General features: G+C 40.0%; 1 protein-coding gene and 1 long non-coding RNA gene across 4 annotated transcripts in view; one reads left to right on the top strand and one right to left on the bottom strand.

Moving 5' to 3' along the window:
* Positions 1-22,176, bottom strand: part of rtn4rl1b (reticulon 4 receptor-like 1b) — a 172,176-nt gene that overhangs the window by 28,239 nt on the left and 121,761 nt on the right. The gene's annotated exons all lie outside the window — the stretch shown is intronic.
* The window catches only part of LOC129191049 (uncharacterized), a 56,398-nt gene that overhangs the window by 3,813 nt on the left and 30,409 nt on the right, over positions 1-22,176 (top strand). Inside the window, exon 2 of the long non-coding RNA XR_008573132.1 lies at positions 714-787. This is a non-coding gene — a long non-coding RNA (uncharacterized LOC129191049). The remainder of the gene's footprint in view (positions 1-713; positions 788-22,176) is intronic.

Below are 22,176 nucleotides of genomic sequence, written 5' to 3'. Positions count from 1 at the left end.
TGAGCTTTAGCGGTTAGTGTTATTGTTAGCTGTCCAACAGGCTTGACGCATTAGTCTTTTGTTGTATGAAATTATTCATGACGCACAGTATGTACGCCGGTCACGGACTGATCGCTTGCTTTTTTTTGCCCATCTAAGTGCTTGTAGTTTGAATAATCTTTTGTTTTCCGAAAATTGGTTTTGTTGAGCTTTTGTTACTTGGATTTATAATACTTGGATATTGACACAAGCCCAATTAGCATAACAACAAGGACAAAACCCAGCTGCCCCCAGTACCTGGCTCCAGTGGTTTTAAAAGGTGAATTCTGGTTTGTTTGACTAACATGGGTGCTCTGATCCATACTCCTGATCGGTACACTTCCTTGGCACAAAGTCAGTGCTCGCGCACAAGCACAGGCCCACGATACCGGCCATAAAGTTAATGCTTGCTCCTCTCTCTATTTATTAATGGTCACCAGCACCTCGCATAATAGAAATAAACAGAACAAAGTGAAAAAAGTTGCAGTAATACCGTGTTGTATAATGGATTGATGCTGCAGAGTCATGTGAGTGCATATATCAATCTACTGTATATACTCGTATGGTGGCTGGTGTCAGTTAAAGGACCCATAAAATAAATGGGTTACTGAATGAATAACTTCGCAATTTAAATGAATAGAATTGAACTTCCACAAGCTCACAATGCAATAATTAAATCTTTTCTGTTTCCTCAGCAAGCGACACTGACATGCGACACCTCCGTGGAGAAATGTCTGGTTTTCATCTGCCAACGCATCCAGTAATCATGGTAAGTTCTGTCTGATTTTCAAACTACAGCATTAGGTTCACCTGCACAATCCAATGTGATGGAATACAACATTTGCATGGAAAAAATACCCATTTTTTGTTTGATACGGTCAGTTCTACATCAACTTAGATCACTACAATACTATACTGGTGGTCCCAGTTTACATCTTTGTTACGTCATTCCATGGTTGTATACACCATCCCGTACATGAATCATTTAATAATAAAACAATTTAATAAACACGAGACTCACTTGAGAGCTAATTACAGCGGAAGAATACACTATGTGCGGCTCACGCCCAGCTGCACTCCTCAACACTCGACTGTCACGATCAACATAAAGGATAAAGATGGTATTGTAACGTTGTAAGGATGACCGATGAGGTGGTCGATCAACAATCTCATGATTGTCACAAGAAAACAGGCTAATGTCGGCTGCAACCACTTCAAAACAGCATCCGCAAACTGAACTGTCCTCTGAGCATGCAGCCATCGTCCTCCCACAGTATCCTTGAGCATGCTAAACCTGCTCCTATGAAAGCGATAGTAATAACTTAGCAATGCAGCTGTTTTTTATTTTTGAGTTACTGTTTAGTTTACTTCTTGTATTTAGTCTTTTTATTACTGTATTTTATATATCAGTCATGTGTTCTGTGTACAGATTGAGTGACTGAAGTGTTAATTTAGGTATGGGTTCCGACTTTTCAACTTACAGTGTGTCATAGGAACTGAACTCGTTCCTAACCCGAGGACCATATGTGCTACAGTTAAATGTCAATCAAATCTGATATTTAGATGGTGTAAATGTACTAATACATTGGCAGGTGAGTTGATGTTATACTGTTGTAGCCAAATGGGCTTTTTGGCCGCGGCTCACAGTAGATGAGTGTAATAATGGAAAAACAATGCATTATACATGGAACGCTCCTCTCTCCTCTGTTTGCAAACACCTTCAAGGCATCTGCATATAAAGCATATTTATTGTCAACCTTTAAAAGATTTTCTTCCAGAGTATTCAAATGTGCTTAAAAACGTATATATACATATGATGTACGTCTCTCAAGAGTGTCCCTGTGAGCCTAAGAGGAATACGCCGTGCAAACATAAACCAGGCTGCATCATATGTGATGTACTTGTGAAGCCTTTACACTCAGGCAGCTTTGGGATGTTTTATTTTGCCTATACTGTGCATAATCTAGCACGTTTTGTTGATTAACGAGTCTGTTTTAAAATGAAACTGGCTTATTTGCTCATTAGCTAGATTGGAGTGAGGAAAAAAAAAAGTCGTTAATGGGCTAAAAAGTGTCACACAATAGTCAGTGTCAAGACAAAACAGACTGTGTCGCAGCACAATCACTCTGCGTTAGCAACCCAATGTTTTTATCCGCGGGCTGCTCTTCCATCAATGCTATCCACGTTTGAAAGTGAAAATCTGTAGCGAGATAATGTGTTCCACCCTGGACTTGCTGGGAAAAAAGAGCAGCATTTTCTTTCAAGCCCAGACATAGTGATGGGGAAATAATATGCAGCTAGAGCCTCTCAATCAAGAAGAATTTTTTGTCATGCTGGTGTTAGATTTGGGCCATTATTTTGTATCCTTTCTCTCATGAAGAAAGTTTGGTACTCTGGGAAAACTCAAGTCGATTGCCCCAGTTTAAAATGCCAAAACAGAAACTGGAAGCATCGCTTATAAAAAACCCCCCACAAAAAAACCCCCAAAAAACGTGTGGTGAATTGTGCATTTCAGTTTTATGACCCACCTGCCCCAAAGACATTGTCATATTAGCTCTGATGTGCGGATTTGTATTTTACTGCCATAAAAGCAGCTGGAGCTCCTTTATTCTGCTCGTGGAAGGTGAAATAGAATCTGTCTGCAATCAATAATTTGATATTGCATGCTGTGTGTTTGTGTGAACACCATACTTTCATCATGAATTCAGTATTTTGGAGCAGCAATAAGGCTGGTGGGCAACACCCAAAGGAAGCATACAGCATTCACAATGAGAGATTTAATTTCTCCCGCGGACAAACTACTGGTTAAAAACAAAGTTTTTCTTCTGAGCTCAGACAAACTCCATAATAATCAATACTTAATACTTCCTGCCTTCTCCCCAAATCTAAACTGGGGTTCCCCTCACTGCACTACTCTAAAATAATTGATATGAAAAACTACAAGGCCAATTATGCACAGCTTGTATGACTGTTATCTTACGGCTTACTTCCTGGTTGGCTTTTTAAAACATAAAGCTATCTGCATAATTAATTATCTCCAACACCACTGAAATATTGCTTTCCACTGGGTTACATTTTAGGACTCCTCTGCACCCACTGTTTTCCCGAAAACACATCATATTTGTTCAATACAAATTAAGCACGACAGCGGAATGTCAAAAACTGAATATCCCAAAGAAGTTAAAGACAATATCCAGGAAAAGAATGAGAAAAAGAGATGCTTGTATAATCAAGAGCATTATTGCTTTCTGTGACTTTTTGTAGGCTTTTTTGGCATTCCCTCAACAAGGTGTGTTATGACAAAAAATAAATAAATGAAATACTACACATGTAGAACCTTGTCACTGGTTATGAAAGTTAATATATAGTCCACCCTTGCAATATCGCGGTCCAATTATCGCTGCAGTTTTTCAGAAATTAATAAATGATTGCTGTTTTGTGGTAGACCATGGTCTACTATTGGTCAAAACATATTGAAATATACGGAATATGTAATATTCTGGTCACTAGGTGGCAGTAATGACACAACACATTGATGAGGCATTACCTTACATTACATTACCTCAACACTGCATGAAGTCAGCCATAACATGTCCGACATGATAGAGTGAAAAAAGCTATTTTCCCATTCCGTGTGGAAGTGGTACGTTTTTGGCTTATTTTAGTTCAAGGCTAAATTCAAGTTCCTGTAGCATAAGAGTTGCGCAATGTTTTGTAAACAATGAATAATAGGAGTGTAAAAGTGATGATAGGGATGCTATTTGATGTCTACAGGGGTCTAATAATGTTAAAAAAACGTATTAAGGAAGTCATAAAAAGGATTTCTATGCTCTAACTACGAAAATATTCAATTTATTAACATTGAATCCTATCCTAATTAACTTATCGCAGTCAGGTCTGAAACCGATTAACCACTATAAACGAGGGACAGTACATACATTTTACAATGCTTAATTTCTTTTTGGGGTAAATACAAATATGACAAAATAAGATAAGCGATACAAATTTCCTTTGCATTCCGCCTTTTGAAGTTAAAACATAGTGTGTCATTATTTTTTACTTAATATTAACAGTTTGCCTCGGTCTGCGTACATTTTTTTGGTTAGCGTACAATATGGCGCGAGTCTTGTCATGTTATTAACACACTGTGCGAGTCCGACTGTGTTTGTAACATATTTTCAATCACAAAACGTCCCTGTTAGCAGCCTTTTGGAAACCGGACCTGGAGCCCCATCGCCCGTTTATGATGTCATCAGCTGTTGACTCTGTAATTCTTTGCTAACTAACACAGTAATAAATAATAAATAATCTCCATTTCTTATTGATCACGGCTGCAAAATAATCCACAGTGGAGCCAAAGAAAGCTGCAAGTGCCAGAACTTTGATGAAGAATGTGAGAAACCCTATTGAAATCAAGGAATATCTTTGTCAACAATCACGTCTTCAGTGAAGGTAAAAGTGATGTTAAATGTTCATTTAGCCCCTTCATCATGTACTGTATATGCATTCCACATTGTTTTCTGCATGTAAAACTATAATAAAGTGTTTTGTGTTAAAATTTTTGGGTGTCTGGAACGGGGTAATTGGATTTGCGTTATTTCTTATGGAAAAACTGATTTAATTAGAGTACTTTTGGACCTTCTGGAACAGATTAATCACGCTAATGAGGTTGCACTGTATTTCTATTTTCATAGTTTCCTACTGGAAGTTCAACTGACCTTTTATTTGAGAAATCTTAACTTCCAAAATTCCATCTGAATGGAACTGAATCAGCTTAGATTTGCTAATCTAATGAAATTGGCTGCAATGAGTAATGCAGTCTTCGCAGAGAAGTACTGAGGAGAGCGGCCTGCATGACATTGAAGTAATGAACTTGTAGCTTGGATTTAAATGTCCCATCTGATGCAACGTCATGCTTGAGATATTGCAGGTACTGGTGGATTTTCACCACCTCTTCCCTCTATGACGGAGTGCTTTCAAAACACTCCCGTTAGACCGTCTATGCAAACCAGCAATCAGAGAGACAGTCCAATAATATTTGTTTGATTTCTGCTGAGAAGGCTTCCATGCTTGAGGCTCTTTCAGACTGCAAACAATCTGCATAATGGCTGTGCTAACATGCGACAGGCACTTATTATCTCCGGACAGCAGCTTTCTTTTTGAGTACGACTAATGATTTCTTTTCCTCCACTAAAAACACACAAAAACATTTTTCAGTCCTGTTGCCTCACACAAACTCCTACAGGCTTGTTGTGGTGTTTCACAGCTCTGATCTGATGCCATAAATTAGATGTTTAATCGTATCATTAGTAATCAACCCAAGAAGCGGCTCTCTGGCATGTGTGATGAAAGCGAGTGAATGCAAAGTACCGTGATGTTTTCTCTGGAAAACCTACATTTGTATTTGCAACTGCGAATTAGGCTGTCTGAGCAGAGCAATGTGTACTGTACATGATTCTAACACACTGCATGCTTCCCAACACTCCCAACACAAACACTCTAATACTTTCACGTTAGCAATGGAAGCAAAATAATGATGCAAATTCTGTACGGGGATTCAATGATTTTCAAACCAGCTAATTAAAAGTAGCATCATGTTGATGAATAAACACCACGATTTGGGTATGAATGGGGTGCACTTTTGGTTACTGGTTACTGCCACAGCCACTGGAGATCATTCATTTTTGGGTCAGGGATGGGCTGGCGCCTGTCCCAGGTGAGCAACCACCCATGCTCATATTCACACCTGTGGACAGTTTAGAATTTCCAGTTAACCTAACTAGTGTATTTTTGACTGTGTAGGAGTAAATCTACAAAGAAGTGTCCAGCTCAGTGTCATCTGAGATGTGAGCTCACATGTGAGCCTGAACAGGATAAGTCATATAGAAAATGGATGGATGTTGAAACCCTTTGAAACCTGAGTACCTGGGAAAAAAAACAACCCATAAAGACAAAGCAAAGCCTATCTTGAAATGCAGCAGTGATGAAAATGAACCAGGATTGATGATAACGCTACACTCTAATACATCTGAAACTAGATTTGCCACAAATTATTTGGAAACAGATTGATGACCGTTTGGTTTTGATGATCTTTTGATTTGATGTTGCCTGATGATACTAATCCCATGTTGTCATGAGCGATATGGCAGGATGTCGACCAGTCTCATGTCGTTAAAGCCAAAAAATATGAGACAGTCAGAGCCAGGAAACAAACGTAATGTTTCTTTTTTTTTTTTTTTTTAATGTATGGGTTCAACTGATTCAAGACTCTCTAATTCTCTAATAACTGATAAGCGTGATGGCTCAGTTGACATGACATAATCATCATTTGGGTCACGGATGAGCGAACGAAACAAAACTTAGAGCCGGCTCTGGGAGGCATTTCTTTCTTTCGTTTTTTCCTGCCTTTTTTTTCTGTATAATCCACATGTGATCGTGTGGCGCCATGTATGTCGACATGGGTTACTCACACAAGCAAGCTGGAAAGGAGGGGAAAATGCAGCAGGAAACAAAAGCGGAGGCACTTTGCCTTTCTGAATTCCAATCTTCACGAAAGACAAGCAATCACTGTTACCTGGATGCTGCTTTTTCTTTTAGTTTTTCACATTTTAATGTGGTTGTGTAATATTTTGCTGCTGTTGTGTTGTTTATACTGCATATAGCTGGAAAAACATTTTGTCTAATAGAGCTGCGTCTTTGCTTTAAGACAAATAAACAATAAACATTTGATATAATTGTTTTTTACATTAGGAAGTCATTTTACGCATATTTTGGTAAAAAAATTAATTTAAGCAACAGAAAAATCTGAGGAGCCTTTTGGGAGATGAAAGACCCGGATCTTATAAGAGAGCCGAGCCAAAAAACCCCCCAGTTCCCTTAAGAGACCTGAAATTCCCATCACTAATGAACGGGGGGCCCACTAGACAGAACACTAACGACAATCATGATGCAAACACAAAACAGGCAGCACAACATGTAACAGGTAAGTAAATACACATAGGGCAACTGCTACTACTATGGGGAATGATAAACAACATGGCATGCTCGGAAGCCAGAACTCCAGCACTCCCACCATGCATGCATGTCTGGAATGTGGGAGTATACGTAACATAATGTAATGCAACACAACACAACGTAACAAAGCACAAGTTAATATAGTATAACATAACATAACATGATATACTGTAGCATATTTTGCTCAAGAAATGAAGTGCTATGTCATGTACAAACTTTGACAATAACATTTGTTTACACACAAGCTCTTAAATGCAAATGGCTCTGTATTTCTATGTATTATTTCTATATCCTAATTTCAGACTTAAGGTAACCAAAACCTTGGCTGTCATCAACCAATTACATTATTTTGGTGCTCTTGCAAGGCTTTGTAATGCACTTAGAGGAGTCTGGGAAGCGAATGTCGAATGTTTAGTTGTTTAGAACTCATTGTAATTTCTGACTGAACCAGTCAAAAGCCTGTCTGAACCAGGCCGACACGCTTGTAGAAATAACAGCAGCCAAGGATTACGGGTCAGTGGGCGCATCACTACCAGCTGCAAAGCCCTGCTCCATTTTTGAGCGTGTACTGACTGGATCCCTCCTATTTAAGAAATAAGGCATGCAACTCTACCGCCAGACATTAATATAGCCCCTCTAATAGCATCTTTATGGGACTGATGGGAAATGTTCCACTTTGTTCTCATGTTCTTATGGACCGATTTGTCATCTTGCTGATGAATTTTTAATAACGGCCACAGGAGTTTGAGATCAAAACTCGGCGGGCACACACAACAGCTAAGTTTTCTTGGAAGAGCCTCTGAAAAATCCTCTTTAAGTCGACGCTCGCGCGCGCCGCACTTTTCTCCTCCGAGGGTTGGTTGATGGCTGGAGAATCTTCCCGCTCCAACATCGCCAGTAATTACTCGTTTCTTCAAGCATTCTAGTGTTAACACATGTTGCCTTGATTTTTAGCGCACATCCTTAAATCAGTCCAGCTCTCACTTATTCACAAGAGGAGCAGTAAATACAGTCGTCTGTCGCTCCATCGCAGTTAATCATTTTCAAGCGTAAAGGAGCTAAAATACAAATACAGTTTCAGGCAATACAGTACAAGACATCGATGAACTGTACTGTAGTCGACACTGGCCACTAGGTGTCACTAGTAACACGCACCAGACTTGATCACCAACGGCAGGCTTTTACCATTTTAGAATTATCTCACAACAGGCACAATAATAACATAATAATGATGATAATAACAGTCATCATCATCCTCATAACATGGGCTACTGTTGTGGCCGTACGGCAACTAAAACTCAACTCTGAATCACTGACTTCATTTCCTGTCCACACGTCCGGAAGACATTTACTGAAAGACACGCAAGCACAAGTCTTATTTATGTCTTAAATTACTTTTTTCTCTGATTATATCTACTATATTGGGTAATATGAGTGTAAAGGTGACTATAAGGGTGTGATTTTATTCATAGAGTGCTCTAATAATGGTAAAAATTGTATTTAAAAAGCCATAAACAAGTTTTCACATTCACTTATCGCGGTTGGGTCTGGAACCAATTAACCACATTAAATAAGGTATTACTGTATCTATCGGAATAGCTGACCCTCTATCTACCCATTCAGACTATCTCTTAATAAGACAGCAGGGCCCTCACCCCCACCCTGCCGTCAAAGCTGTAGGGACAGCCGTTGCAGTGCTAGTCCTGACTGGCAGCTCACACAGACCTGTTCACCCTGACTGACTGCAGGCTGAACTTCATGACAGCTGAAAGCACCAACACTCACTCAAGCACCTGCAGAAAATTCTGGACACCGGACATCACAGGATTTTGGCTTGTAATATAAACAAAATCTAAATTTACCCAGAAACGTGCTGCAAAGCTAATAAAAGGTGAAATAATTAATTAAATATTTAAGTAATTAAGTATGTATACATTAAATTGACTTTTTTTTATTCACGAATGACAATTAACAAATTTAATAACATGTATGTATTTGATTCCAATTTTATTAAATTAAAGTCATGTGTAAGTAATTATTTAAAGTTGTATTCATGCATTTCATTTTGTCCCATTTGGTCCTCCATACATGTCAAGTATAATTGCTTAATAATTACACATGAGTGTATTCAATACACATTTAATTCGTCTGTGTAGGCTCTCAGTCATACAGGAGTTGTCCAACGAGGGAAAGGCTTCTTGAGACGTCATCTGTACTAGTGGTCCTCAATCAGCAGTACATCTACACCTTAAAGCAACCAATCACTCTTTTGAGGACAGCGAGGTAAAGATTTTGGCCAAAGAAAACAGATGGTTTGAAAGAGGAGTAAAGGAAGCTATTTTTGTCAAACGAGAACCCATCATTGAATCGGAATGGTGGTTTGAGGTTTAATTTGGGCCACTAGAATTGTCCCTGCGATGTTGATAAAGCCTTTTTTGGAGCATTTGCTTAGTTTCACCAATGTAGTGCTCTTTGCATTCCTCATCTTTACAGTGGATGGAATAGACCACATTGCTCTGTTTTGGTTTGAGGTTTAATTTGGACCCTGTGTTCAGCTGGTTACTGAGACCAAAACCCACAGCTCTTAGTCTTGCAAATGAGGTGAAGCCAGGGCCAAGCCAGAACAATAGATGCTAACGAGCCAGTATCAGAGTCGTTCATACCCAACTCAGGGAGCGACACTTCCCTTTTATCGGAGGTGCTAATAGCAGGAGAGGATTATACCACTACTCCGCCCAGGCTTAGTGTAAGGAACCAATAGAAGGAGGGTGTTGGCACACCAATTCCGCCCACTCTTACTGTATTTAAGGCCTAGGCTTACCAGCACTTATTAGTTCGCTGACGAAGCTCTTCGGATGAGGAGTGAAACGTCCGACACCTTCTTCACAGAAGTACGGATGACGTCTCAAGAAGCCTTTCCCTCGTTACACATTTAATTATAAGTAAATGCAAAGAAATTGACCTGGATATAAGACCCCTCTTTTTCAGGACCCCAAAAATATATTTTTATCACAAAATCTTTTTTCAATATCAGCGAAATAACAACTGGTAGATTACAATTACAATAAAAAAGGATATTATGTTTCTTCGATGCTCTACAGCTATTTGATGACTCGGCTTCATTGATCACCATTATCTTGTAATTAGCATCAGAACGCCTCCTCTGTTGTTTGCTACCTTGCCCAATTTTGAGCCACTTTTTTCCACCGATGTGTGAGTGAGAAGAAGAAAAACTCTGACCCGCTTGGGGCTAAGTAGCTTGGCACCACCCTGTACTATACATCTGTAGACCTCCAATAAAAGATGACATCTTTTTCAGACTTTTCTTTGGGCAAAATGTTCTACTGTGTAACCGCAGTACTATATATCAACACACAGTCCTTTTTTGTAATGGCACACCAAGAATGTCCCCAGGTTTGCATCCTTAATCTTAATCTTGCCAAAGCGAATGCTTCTAGCGTGTTGTCCGAAGTAGCTGACCATACATTTGAGCTTGGCACTGACCATTGATCAAAACCAATCAGGCCATTCATAAGCCATCCGATTCAATTTTCCAACAAAGAATGGAACCTCAGTCATTTGTGACGCCATTGTGACGCTATTCAAAGGTCAGCAGCGGTATGAGAAGCGGCCTGTTATTAAACTCCAATTACGCACTTGGTATCTTTGTCTGAGCGAAGGTGCTGAAGCACAGCTAAATGTTCATTCTTGTATTAAATGATTTCCGGAGAGACTGTCGTCTAAACTCTTCAAAGTGCAATTTCTTCTTTCTTAAACGTGTCATTTTGATGATTAATATAGTAACTTAGCATGCTTCCACAATAGCTTTCACATCACATTTCACAGTCCTGACTGTGCCTGCCGGCAACAGCACACACTGAGAACCACAAGAGGCAATAACAAGGCTGAAAGAGAGCCTCAAAAGATCTCTCTTACTGCAGCACAACATGCTGTACATACTGCACCGTTTAACATCATAAAAGTGTTGGATGTTGGACCATGGCTTTGCCTGTGAGAGTGGGAGGGTCTTAAGCACGATACCAGTGTATATGGGATTGAAATAATGCATCAGTGCATGTACTTACATTGTATTATGTATGATGAAACACCTGTTTAGCTTCTAACACTAACAATATATCACCAGCAATGCCATTTAATGGATTATTGTTTCAAGTAAAGTTATTTTATTCTCATTTGTCTTTAACGTTTTTAGATGCTCATTTATTGACTGTGGAAAAACCATTTTTAGTTTTTGTCACAGTGACAGATATTGTGTCAAAGTTCTGTTTGGGCTTTTTTTCAGTTGGTGTGTTGTGCATTTCCAGACTTCCTGTTCATTATTTTGTCTGGTCGGTGCTTATTTGTCAGCCCTCGGCCGGTTTCCATTGTTGTGTATAATTTAGTGATTTGTTCTTTTGAATTCCAGTTGCTCTCTCCTTTGTCACAGCTTGCGTTCAATTCATTTATCTGTTACATTGCTTGTGCTTGGGTTTTGAGGGCACTTGAATCCAGCTGCTCAACATGTTTTTTTTTTTTTTTTTTTTTTACAAAATCAGGGCAGCGCTTCATTTTCTAGCCAACCTGCATGAACAGTGAGTTATTGGGGAGAAAATCTGTGTTGTCCCCATTTTAGTTTTTCACTAGAGATGGTAGAATTTGGCTTTTGGGTCATACCTAGGACTCTAATTTATTTTGCCACACTAAGTTTGGGCCAAAATTAAGCGCCAGAATAAATTGGCATCAACATAACAACTTAACTGTGTGGCTAGAGGGAAAAAATGGTACATGCCAATAGCTGTCATTAGTAGAAGCCGGCGGGTCAAATGGATAACAGCTTTCCACAGCTCTGACATCGCTAGCATTTTAATGTGAATTTAAATGACTGCGTAAATCTTCTTTGGCTCTTGTGGTTATGGTGCTCCTCAGAGGCATAGGATGGATAACATGTCAGTGATGTTGTCTAAATGATTGTACAGTAATCCCTCGTTTATCACGGTTAATTGGTTCCAGACTCGAACGCGATACGTGAATTTCCACGAAGTAGGAGTCAATATTAATAAACCAAATATTTTCATAATTAAAGCATAGAAAACCTGTTTATGACTTTCTAAATACGGGTTTTTAACATTATTAGAGCCCTGTAGACATGAAATAACAACCTATAGTCACTTTTACACGCAGGGACAAAAGATGGCTACCACGTTGCAAAATACTGAGCTCGCTCTCGAATTTACTTAATCTAAACTTAAGAAAGTACGATGGCGTATTAGGGCCACACTGAAAACAAACATCTGACATTTTCGAGAATAAACTCGTAAATTTACAAGAAAAAAAGTCATATTACGAGAATAAAGCCGTACATTTACAACAGTAAAGTCGTAATATTACGTGTCTTAGTGTGTCATACGTGTCAGAGGGAAAATACAGCATAGCTCTTCAGGAAGGAAGGAAACTTTGCTCTTGCTTAAGGCAAGCTTTTATTTATAATGTGGTGCAAAACAGCCCCGGCCAGGCGATTCCTGCAACATAAAGTTACGAGTTTTTTTCTCGTAAATGTAGGACTTTATTATAAGTTTAGCCAAAAACTTACCACTTCCACACGGAATGAGAGGAGAACCATTTTTCTCACTCGATCTCAGCCATTGCATATTGGCTCAGCTCTGTTGGCTCAATAGCCAGTCTCCATGCAGCGTGAAAGGCAACATAAATTATCTAATGTCATGTTTCATAACATTACTGATGCCTAGTGACCAGAATACTTACTTGTCTTTCAATATTTTTTGACTCAGAATAGGCCATAACCAACCACGAAACAGCGATAATTTATTAATTGATTATTTTTTTGAAAAAACGCCACACAGTAAGGGAGTGATATTCGAACCGTGATATAGCGAGGGACAACTGTATATATGGGCATTACATTTTTACTTCACTACAAGTTTGATTAAGCAAACGGTTGGACATGTGTGGATGTTCTCACTCGCTAAAATATATGTATTGAGTGGCAATGAGAGGCATCAAATATATATTTAGACAGTCAAACTTAGTTTTTTTAATATCCCAGTTTTCGTATGATTCCGCTTTGGACTAAAATGCTGGCCAAAATGTTGCCTCGGTTATTGTAGAATGTTGCACGTACTGAACTGTTGTATTTTACCCTTTGGCACGTTGAATCTTGTGGTATTAATGAAGATGTGGATGGACTACTCCTGGCATTGCTTGTTTATTCAGCCATCTTGGATTACACACTCGACAGCAACTTATTTTACATAATACTATGATATCCTGTATGGTACGTTCATTTGGCAAACTCAAATGAGAATGTTAAACAAACTAGTCAGTTTGCTGCATCAACAATTATTTCCATCCTGGCGAGCAAAGACAAAATCAAGGAAGCTAATGTGGTGAAAGAGGTAAAAGTGTTAAAACAAATTCCAAACGATCGAAGATGTTGTTGTCGGGGTGGATCCCCTCCGCTCTCTTCCCTCCCGCCCTCCCGCCCTCCCTCCCTCACCATGCTGTCTTCACAACACGCCATTTCATCCATTTAATTTGTCATTTAGAATTATTTTGCACTGTTTTCTGCATGAACTGTAATTATAATATAAAATGTATTTTTGTTAATATTTTTGGGGTATCTGAAACAGATTAATTGGATTTATATTACTTCCTATGGGGAAATATGCTTAGATTTTTGTATGTGTTGCAAATTGATAATGAAAACCGAGGCACCACTGTATATACTGTATATTTACAGTTCCACATTTCAGCATGTCTGAAAAGAAGTAAAAAGAAGCAGAGCTAGGGAGTAGGGATTTTCCTATTAAACAGGTTTTTATTTTAGCCATATACCGGTACTTAAAAAATTACAGTATATGGAGCTTCGGTAGCTTTAATTTGTCTCCCTTTTGTATTTTGATTCTTCTCCAGTGAATTTAATGTTGTTATGGGTGGCTATTTAGACTGATGCATGCATAGAAAGCTCAAAGTGATCGATCAAAGTGTATTGTATATATGCATGAACAATCTGGTTTCCTATCGCATAGTCTACGTGTGTTCATTTTGATTCTTAAAGGGATCCTAGCCTACATTTCCAATTTGTCAGAATTCAAAATGTTGTACATTTGTTCTACATGGTGTGGAAGTGCCACACCAAGTTATCCCTGGTATACTTTTTATGACACCTCTATGAGGAGGTGTTTACATGCATTTTAAAGCAGATTTTTTTGTGTGCATGTAAATATAGTGAGTGTTACGGATACCATGAGATTAGTCTAAATACAGAATGTGTTTCACGGTATGGTGAGGCTCACGGATCACCAGTGTCAGACCAAGTACCTTTGCACAAATATTCTGTAATTAATTGACAAATTGATGATTGATTGATTATTCAAGTAACCACAACTATTTTGGTATTGGATTGTTTTTTTCATTTAAAAATATAACTATCCTCTGATTTTAAGCCTCTCAAATGTGATTATGTTTCAATTTCCTTTGTCATCCATGAAAGCAGACCCATTATCTTTTATGTTTTACGCAAAACATGATATTCACACACATCAGCTTTGACTATGACTCAACATTTTTGCCTCTTTTCCGATCTGTTGCGGACCAAACCAGTAAGTGTTTGTGCTTGGGTCATAGTGATTTGGTTCATCTAGGCCCTAACCTATTACTCAATTTATCGAAACAAGAGTCAGATTAATGGACGAAGAAAACAATTGTGAGTTGCTGCCCTAGTAAAGTGATCAGTTGCACCGTATAGAATGATCAGAACACAGCAACCTTCATACATATGGCGTCGACTTTGGAAAAGAATGAAGACTGACAGAAATGTAATGAAGTGTTTGACAATATTAACAGTGCCTTCTCACTAGCATTGGGGCGCACCTCAGAGCCCACAAAACTTCAGAAATTGCCCAATACGACAATAAAATATCCAGCAAAGTCACCCCAAGAACAATAGGAGGATAAGAAAGAGAAAATAAAGTAATGGGGTAGGGCAACTTTGCAACAGGGTTTGAGTTACAACCTGAGCTTTGTGGGGGTCTCAGTACGTAAACACACAAATAAAACCTTAAAAAAGTATGATGGGACAGCACGCACCTCATAACATAAGCATGTCTGTTCTCTTCATGCTTCATGTCAGCAGATGTACCCGGCTTGCAGAAGGGCAGCAAGTTAACGACTATATACTATTGTGTTCCTCCATTTTTAATCCAAACCTCCACAGTGGGCATGGATCCACACACCTTATTAAGCGTAATTGTCTGGTTTTGTTATCTTTTATTGTCATCTTATTAACATGGACAGTACATTTCCATCTATCCATACATTTTCTACAGAGCTTGTCCTCATTAGGATCTTGGCCGAGCTGGAGACTACAGTATTCCAGCTGACTTTGGGCAAGAGGAGATGCTTTTTTACACAGAAAATGCTATATTTTAGTTTGAAATAATGCTTGTATAAAAACCCTCACAGATGGATACATTTCTTTGGTCTTTATTGGAGCCCAGACGCTCTTTGTGGGGGCTTGGCTCCCACTTACCTCAAACTGTGCTTCACAACTACGGACTTAAAGCAGTCATGTTTTTGCTTAGACTGAAATAATATATAGCAGGAGTTTTCAAAGTGTGGCACCATGGGCCTCCCCTGAGAGAATATAATACAACTGGGGCTTCCACTACTCTCCGAAAAGCAGATTTTCTACAGCATGTTTTGTGGAGGTTTTGTTAACTACTAAAAATCATTTCATTTCACCTGAAACCAATTGAAGCTAGCTAGCTTAGCAGGCTTGAAATAAAATGGTTTTCTTTTTTCTTCCTCAAGCTGCTGCATCTCTCCTGAAATCTTCTGATATAACATTTCCATTTGCAAATCACTTATGATGTAGTCCTGCACACCATGTACAACTGTGTCATTATTGCAGCCTTAAAAAAAAAATGACTGTAGTACTGTGTAGGTTTCTTTAACAAAGATGGTCGAATAAGTGATGTGAAGTTCGGCTCTTTTTGGAGAACCGACTCTTTTCTTTTTAAAAAGAATTTCTAATGTAAAAATCTAATTGTATCAAATATTTATTATTGATATCAAATGTTTTTATTATTTATGGCATGGCTCTTGTGGTAGAGTGGTCGACTCCCAACCTAAAGGTTACTGGTTCGACCCTCCGTCTTCCCGTGACCAATACGAAGTATCCTTGGGCAAGATACTGAACCCACAATTACTCCTGATGCTGCGTCATCGATAGATAACTGTGTCAAAGCGCTTTGACTACCTTGAAGATAGAAAAGCGCTATACAAGTGAAAGTCTTTATTTTATAGCACAGTATACATTGTAATAGTAAAATTGAGCAATATTTTAGTCATCTTTGTCCTTGATATATACCCACTGCACAATTATAAGTGAAATATCGGATATTGTGGTCTATATTTATTTTTAATTAATGCATTTATGCATCATTTATATGCATGCACTTATGTTCCTCCTCATTTCCTGAATAAAATATCATAAATTCCTCTAAAATGCACTTTAGAAATGTAATTATGTGTATTAATGTTTAAAAGTTAACATAGGCGATTTAAAAAAAACAAATACATTTGCTTCATTTGACTGAAATACAAGTGGGTTGCACCAAATTGGAAAATGTAGATCACAGGTGGACACCATCTGAACAGTGTAAACCGGGATTCAACTGTGAAGAGAACACCTCTCCAACGTGCCAGATGCCATCCAATGTGAGCATTTGCCCACTCGGTCGGTTACGATGACGAACTGGAGTGAGGTCGAGACCCCGATGAGGATGACGAGCATGCAGATGATTTTATGGTAGAGAAATGAACATTCAATACACGAGCAACAGCTCTGGTTGACATTCCTGGTGTCAGCATGCCAATTGCACGCTCCCTCAAATCTTGCGACATCTGTGGCATTGTGCTGTGTGATAAAACTGCACATTTCACAGTGGCCTTTTATTGTGGGCAGTCTAAGGCACACCTGTGCACTAATCATGGTGTCTAATCAGCATCTTGATATGGCACACCTGTGCGGTGGGATGGATTATCTCAGCAAAGGAGAAGTGCTCACTATCACAGATTTAGACAGATTTGTGAACAATATTTGAGAGAAATGGTGATATTGTGTATGTGGAAAAAGTTTTAGATCTTTGAGTTTATCTCATAAAAAATGGGAGCAAAAACAAAAGTGTTGCGTTTATATTTTTGTTCAGTGTACAAAACACAAAACTTCCTACAGGACTGGAGTGGGACACTATCAACCACACCATATGACTGTTTGACAGGCAAGTCACTGATTTTGCCTGTGACAAATATTTAAACATTTTTAAATCTCTTCCAGACTATTCTCAGAGCACAAAACTCAAAAGTAATAAAAATTAAAGTTTAAGTAATGAAAGCCAGACGCCACAAGTCAATCTTTGCTTTTACCTGCAGCCTCTCCGGGACGCAATGACCTTTTTTATTGTTTTCTCTCTCCAAGCTGTTGGTTTTGTGCTGCAAGCTTTATGCTGTGTCACTCCTTTTGTGCTTCCCTTTATGTTTTCTGTCTCAGCAGAGGCTAGGCGCTCCTCTCCTAAATTGATTTGTTGGGAGGGATTTAAGTCGGATATATCAGCGAAGCCCCTCTTGGTGTGCGGGACATGAATAGGCTCCTGAGGAAAAAAGTTGCAGGCAAGCTAAGCACTTTGTTCTGTAATGAGATTGCGACTGATTTAAGTAGAAGATAATTATAGATTAAACATGTAATCCTAATGCTCCAAAGGCAACGAGCGATAGTCAGAAAGATTAGCTTGTCAGTAGGAGGAGGTTTTGGGACTTTCAGGTGATTGTGAGGCTGACACCTGCACTTTTCTCTGCCTGGACAAGACTCGACACATGATGTGCCACAGTGGGGGCTACTACTGCTGGTAGGAAAAGGACAAAAATGCACAAAGAAGCACAAGCAGATCACTTGTAGAACACAAATCTCAATGAAAGTGTTTGCCAACTGTTACTACTCTATTGAAGGTCCTGCTGCATGATCTAACAACAAATGGTGTAGCCTACATCTCCACAACCTTGTTTGCACGGGTGGGAAGTTATTTCCTCCTCCTACAGGCGGTCTATTAAGAGCTGTTTATCCAGTGATATTGTTGGTCAATGTAAATATTTATCTGTTGTCACGCTCCCTTTTGAGTGATTTCCTGGCAGTGCGAACTCTCTGTGGAGAGACACATCACAAGGTTGTGCGGCATTGTTAAACACAATCCGCCACAATTCCATACAAATCCCACCCAGGCTTGACTTGTGTACAAGCCGCCTCTCGATAGTCCAAAGCCAGCGTGAAATCACAGATGCTAAATGGCTGCTCGTACAGTGGGTATGAGAGCTGCCATCACTGAACATAAATTAAATAACAAGAAAGATGACAGTGTGGTTAGAGGTCATTCAGTAAATGGTCCACTTTGCAGCCATTTTAGGCACAATATCATTTTCTTATCTCTTAGTTGCTACAAAAATGAGAGGACCGGCGTTCTTTGAGGGGATACACAGCAACTCGGGGGCAGCTTAGTTGTCGCAACAAAACCTCAAGATAAAAACCTAAATTCCCCAAACGGAGTTAAATGGTACCGCGGTGGTGGTTATCAACTTATTTTGTCAAGTCTATTTCTCAGCTTGGTGCAACCTTGCACCTAATGAAATTTGTAATTTGTTTTATGAGAAAGAGTCTTCTGAATCTTTATGCATTCAAAGCATATAGACTTTGCATCATTCTATTAATATTACATTTGGAAAGGCTGCATGTGATCCACTTATAGTATGTAAGGTACAATATGTGCATGTGGATGTACGTACTGTAGGCGGCTTGAAAGCAGGGCTGTGACAGTTCCTGACTACGAGAGTGATGGCTCTTCTGGGAGTTCACAGATGGATCTGGGCTTCACAAACTGATCTGTAGGAGCAGCAGAGCTTTCAAAGGAACCAGACTATTTTTTGCATGAGTTATATAATGGATCCTCTGTGTGTGTGTCTGTGTGTCTGTGTGTTTGTGTCCTGTGTACGTGTTTGCACATTTGTATCTTTATTAATGACTCTGCAGTCTGTCAGGGTCGATGACAAAGCACGGGCGCCTTGTGTATGTTTTTTTTTTTTTTCAGGGAAGACAGAACGCCTTGATTGAGATTTCTTTTTGTTGCCTCCGATTGTTTCTGACAGGCATTTCAGAGAGCCGTGCCTCACCATTGACAGCTCCTACTTTTAGTCTGCGTAACATTACTTTGGTTATTTATCAGCCGGCACAAATGCTGACTTTATGAGGCCTCTTATATCAATGTGAGCACTGTATCCACATGAATATTATACTGATGCTTGGGTTCCCCTGGTATAGAAGCACTCATCCTGAATCCTTATCTTCAAAAAAGTCCTCAACAGGAGATATGACCTCATCATCAGTCTGATAATGCTTCCCAGACACCTAAGCTAATGCTTCCTAACAGAAAACAGTCAAGTGGTGCGAAATCTGGGGAACACGGAGGGTGATCAACCAGGTCAGCGCCACAGTCATGCACAGCAGCCATTGCAACCACAGGCTTGTGTCCAAGAGCATTGTCCTGGTGAAACAAGACCCTCTTGGTCAGTTTTCCTGGTTGTTTTGATTTAACTGGCTTTCGCAGCAAGTTGCTATGGTAATCCCCATTTGGCCTTTCTGAAGGTAGTCAACAAACACAATGCCATTTGCATCCCAGAAGACGGAGGCCATCACTTTCCCTGCCGAAGATATTGCCTTGGCCTTGTATCCACTGCATGGAGTCCCGTTTTGTCTCTGGCTTGAAGTGGTGAACCCAACACTCATCTTATGTGAGGAAATATTCAAGAAAACCTGCTGGCTCTGCTTCAAAAAGTGCCAAGTTCACCTGTGACAAGACCAACCAAGTGTGCGTTTGATCAGGCGTCAAAAGCCGTGACACCCACCGGGCGGAAACCTTCGACTTACCAAGTTCGTTGTGCAGAATGTTCTCTACTCGTTCACAGAGGATGCCTAACGACCTGATTCATCTTTCACTATGTGATCGAAACATTGAACTCGGCCAATGTTTTCTTGTTTTCTTTCTGTGGCAGGACCTTGGGTCATCTTCAAGGCTCTCTCCACACCTCTTGAATTCAGCTGTCCACTTGTGCACACCTGCTAAAGCTGGGGCTTCACCCCCTAATACAGTAACCATGTCAGCATGAAAGTCCTTGGGGGCTAACCACTTTTTCTGCAGATATTTGATAACACCACACTGCCAAAGCAAATTTTCACGATATGTCTCTATTACTACTTCGTGAATTGTTTATCTAATGTAGGTCCATCTGAAAGGAAACAATGCAGTTACTATCAGGAAAGGTTGAATTTAATGCATACCAAATTTCATGAATGTGGCATAAGTCATTCTATGTCAGCCTACCATTGTATTAGGCAATGATGGCTGTCTGTAGTCATTTTTAAAATGATAGAAAAGCTGTACTGCTATACAAGCTGGACACTGACTAGTCTAAAGAGTTTCAGTTCTACAGTATTGTCCTTTGAGAATATACTGTATAATAAAATAGATGAAATGTGAAGGGAAGTATAGTATCTCACATTTGTGAGATACTGTACTAGTCTTAAAGACCCTACATAGCTTTAGAGAACTACTTGCATATACAGTCCTATCTGTAATGTTTATCACTGAAATGGCACATGTAATGGACCAGTATCCAGAGCTACACACACGCACACACACACACACACACACACACACACACACACACACAGTATTGCAGTGCTTTGACAGCTTGATTAATCTTTTATATGTTTATCCATTTTAACTCCATGACTGGTGTATTATTCAAGTGCTGGTGTGCAGTGTGCATTAACCCTCTCAGACAGGGCTCAGACAGGCTCGGACAGGACAAAGCGACCCCTCTAACCCCCCCACTCCCCTTCCTCCACTCGCTATATCTGGCCGTCCATCATCTATCATCATCTGTTCATCTGCCAGCGTCTGTTTACTAGCCTTTGTCTCTATCCATCTCGTCCCCTGTCACCACCGCCGCCTTCCCGCTGCTCTCCCTTCAGTCTTTCCATCTTCAGTGTGTTTCTGTGCTGTCACAGTCCCCACTGCTCGCTCAGGAGTCGTCTATCAACATCAGCTGGCAGTCTGTCTTTCTGTCTGTCTTCCTCTGTGTGCTAGAGCTGAGAAACCTTGTCCCCATGCCGGTGTTTGGGCCATGCAGCACTGATGGAAACTTCAGAAGGGCTTGAGTGTGTGTTTTTCTGCTGTCAGGCGGCGCCTCCATTCTGGATTCCAGTCAGAATTCGGCGAGATGGATGCGAGGGATTGTCGAGTCCCAGCTGGAGAGACGGTTATGAGCTGTGACACTGGTGAAACAACACCGGCGAGGGATAAAGCAGGGTGATGAAAGAGCGGCGGCGTAAGCACCAGTGTGCATATGCTCGCCTGTTTTCAGGGGGATGAAAGAAGGAAAGCAGAGAGGTTGGCCCCGGTGCTGATGCTCTGAGAATGACAGGGCTGACTTTGCCTGAAAATCCCTGCATGTGAGTGTCAGCATCACGGCCATGTGGTCCGTAAGAGAGGACATGCTGGACAGGCGGTGCTCATTATAGCCTCAGCTGAACCTCCTTCCCGTCCTGCTTATTGTAATCCATCCAGTCTGGCACAGGGTTCTAGTAACAGCTCTGTCGCCTCACTTGGCCTGCAGTATTCCCTCCACAGACAGGGCCTATTGATTGCTGTGTCATAGGCTATATTATCCTGTCTTCTCATAGGACTGGCTGGTGTTTGGTACCATGTGTGTTTGTACGGCCAACATATGACGTTTAAAGTGTATGTAGCTGAGTTGAACTGAGCTGAGCTGAAACTGACAGCCTGGCTAATGGCTGCCTTACAGACGACTAATGGACACATCTACACATGAAGGCTGTCATTGTTCTGGAGAGTCAGCCTCAAGCCGACGGCTGTAAATATTGCTCATTAGGATCTTTTTCAAGTTAAAAAACCTACTCTCCAGCTGTAGCATTACACCTGCACTATTGGTCCAATAAAAGAGCAGGACCAATCTTTCTATTGGCTGTTAAGATAATAATGCTCAGCTTGTCTGACA

Source organism: Dunckerocampus dactyliophorus, chromosome 12, assembly GCF_027744805.1.
Source record: "Dunckerocampus dactyliophorus isolate RoL2022-P2 chromosome 12, RoL_Ddac_1.1, whole genome shotgun sequence".
Classification (NCBI taxonomy): domain Eukaryota; kingdom Metazoa; phylum Chordata; class Actinopteri; order Syngnathiformes; family Syngnathidae; genus Dunckerocampus; species Dunckerocampus dactyliophorus.
Note: the sequence above shows the minus strand (reverse complement) of the source record. Positions and strands in the feature narration are given on the sequence as shown.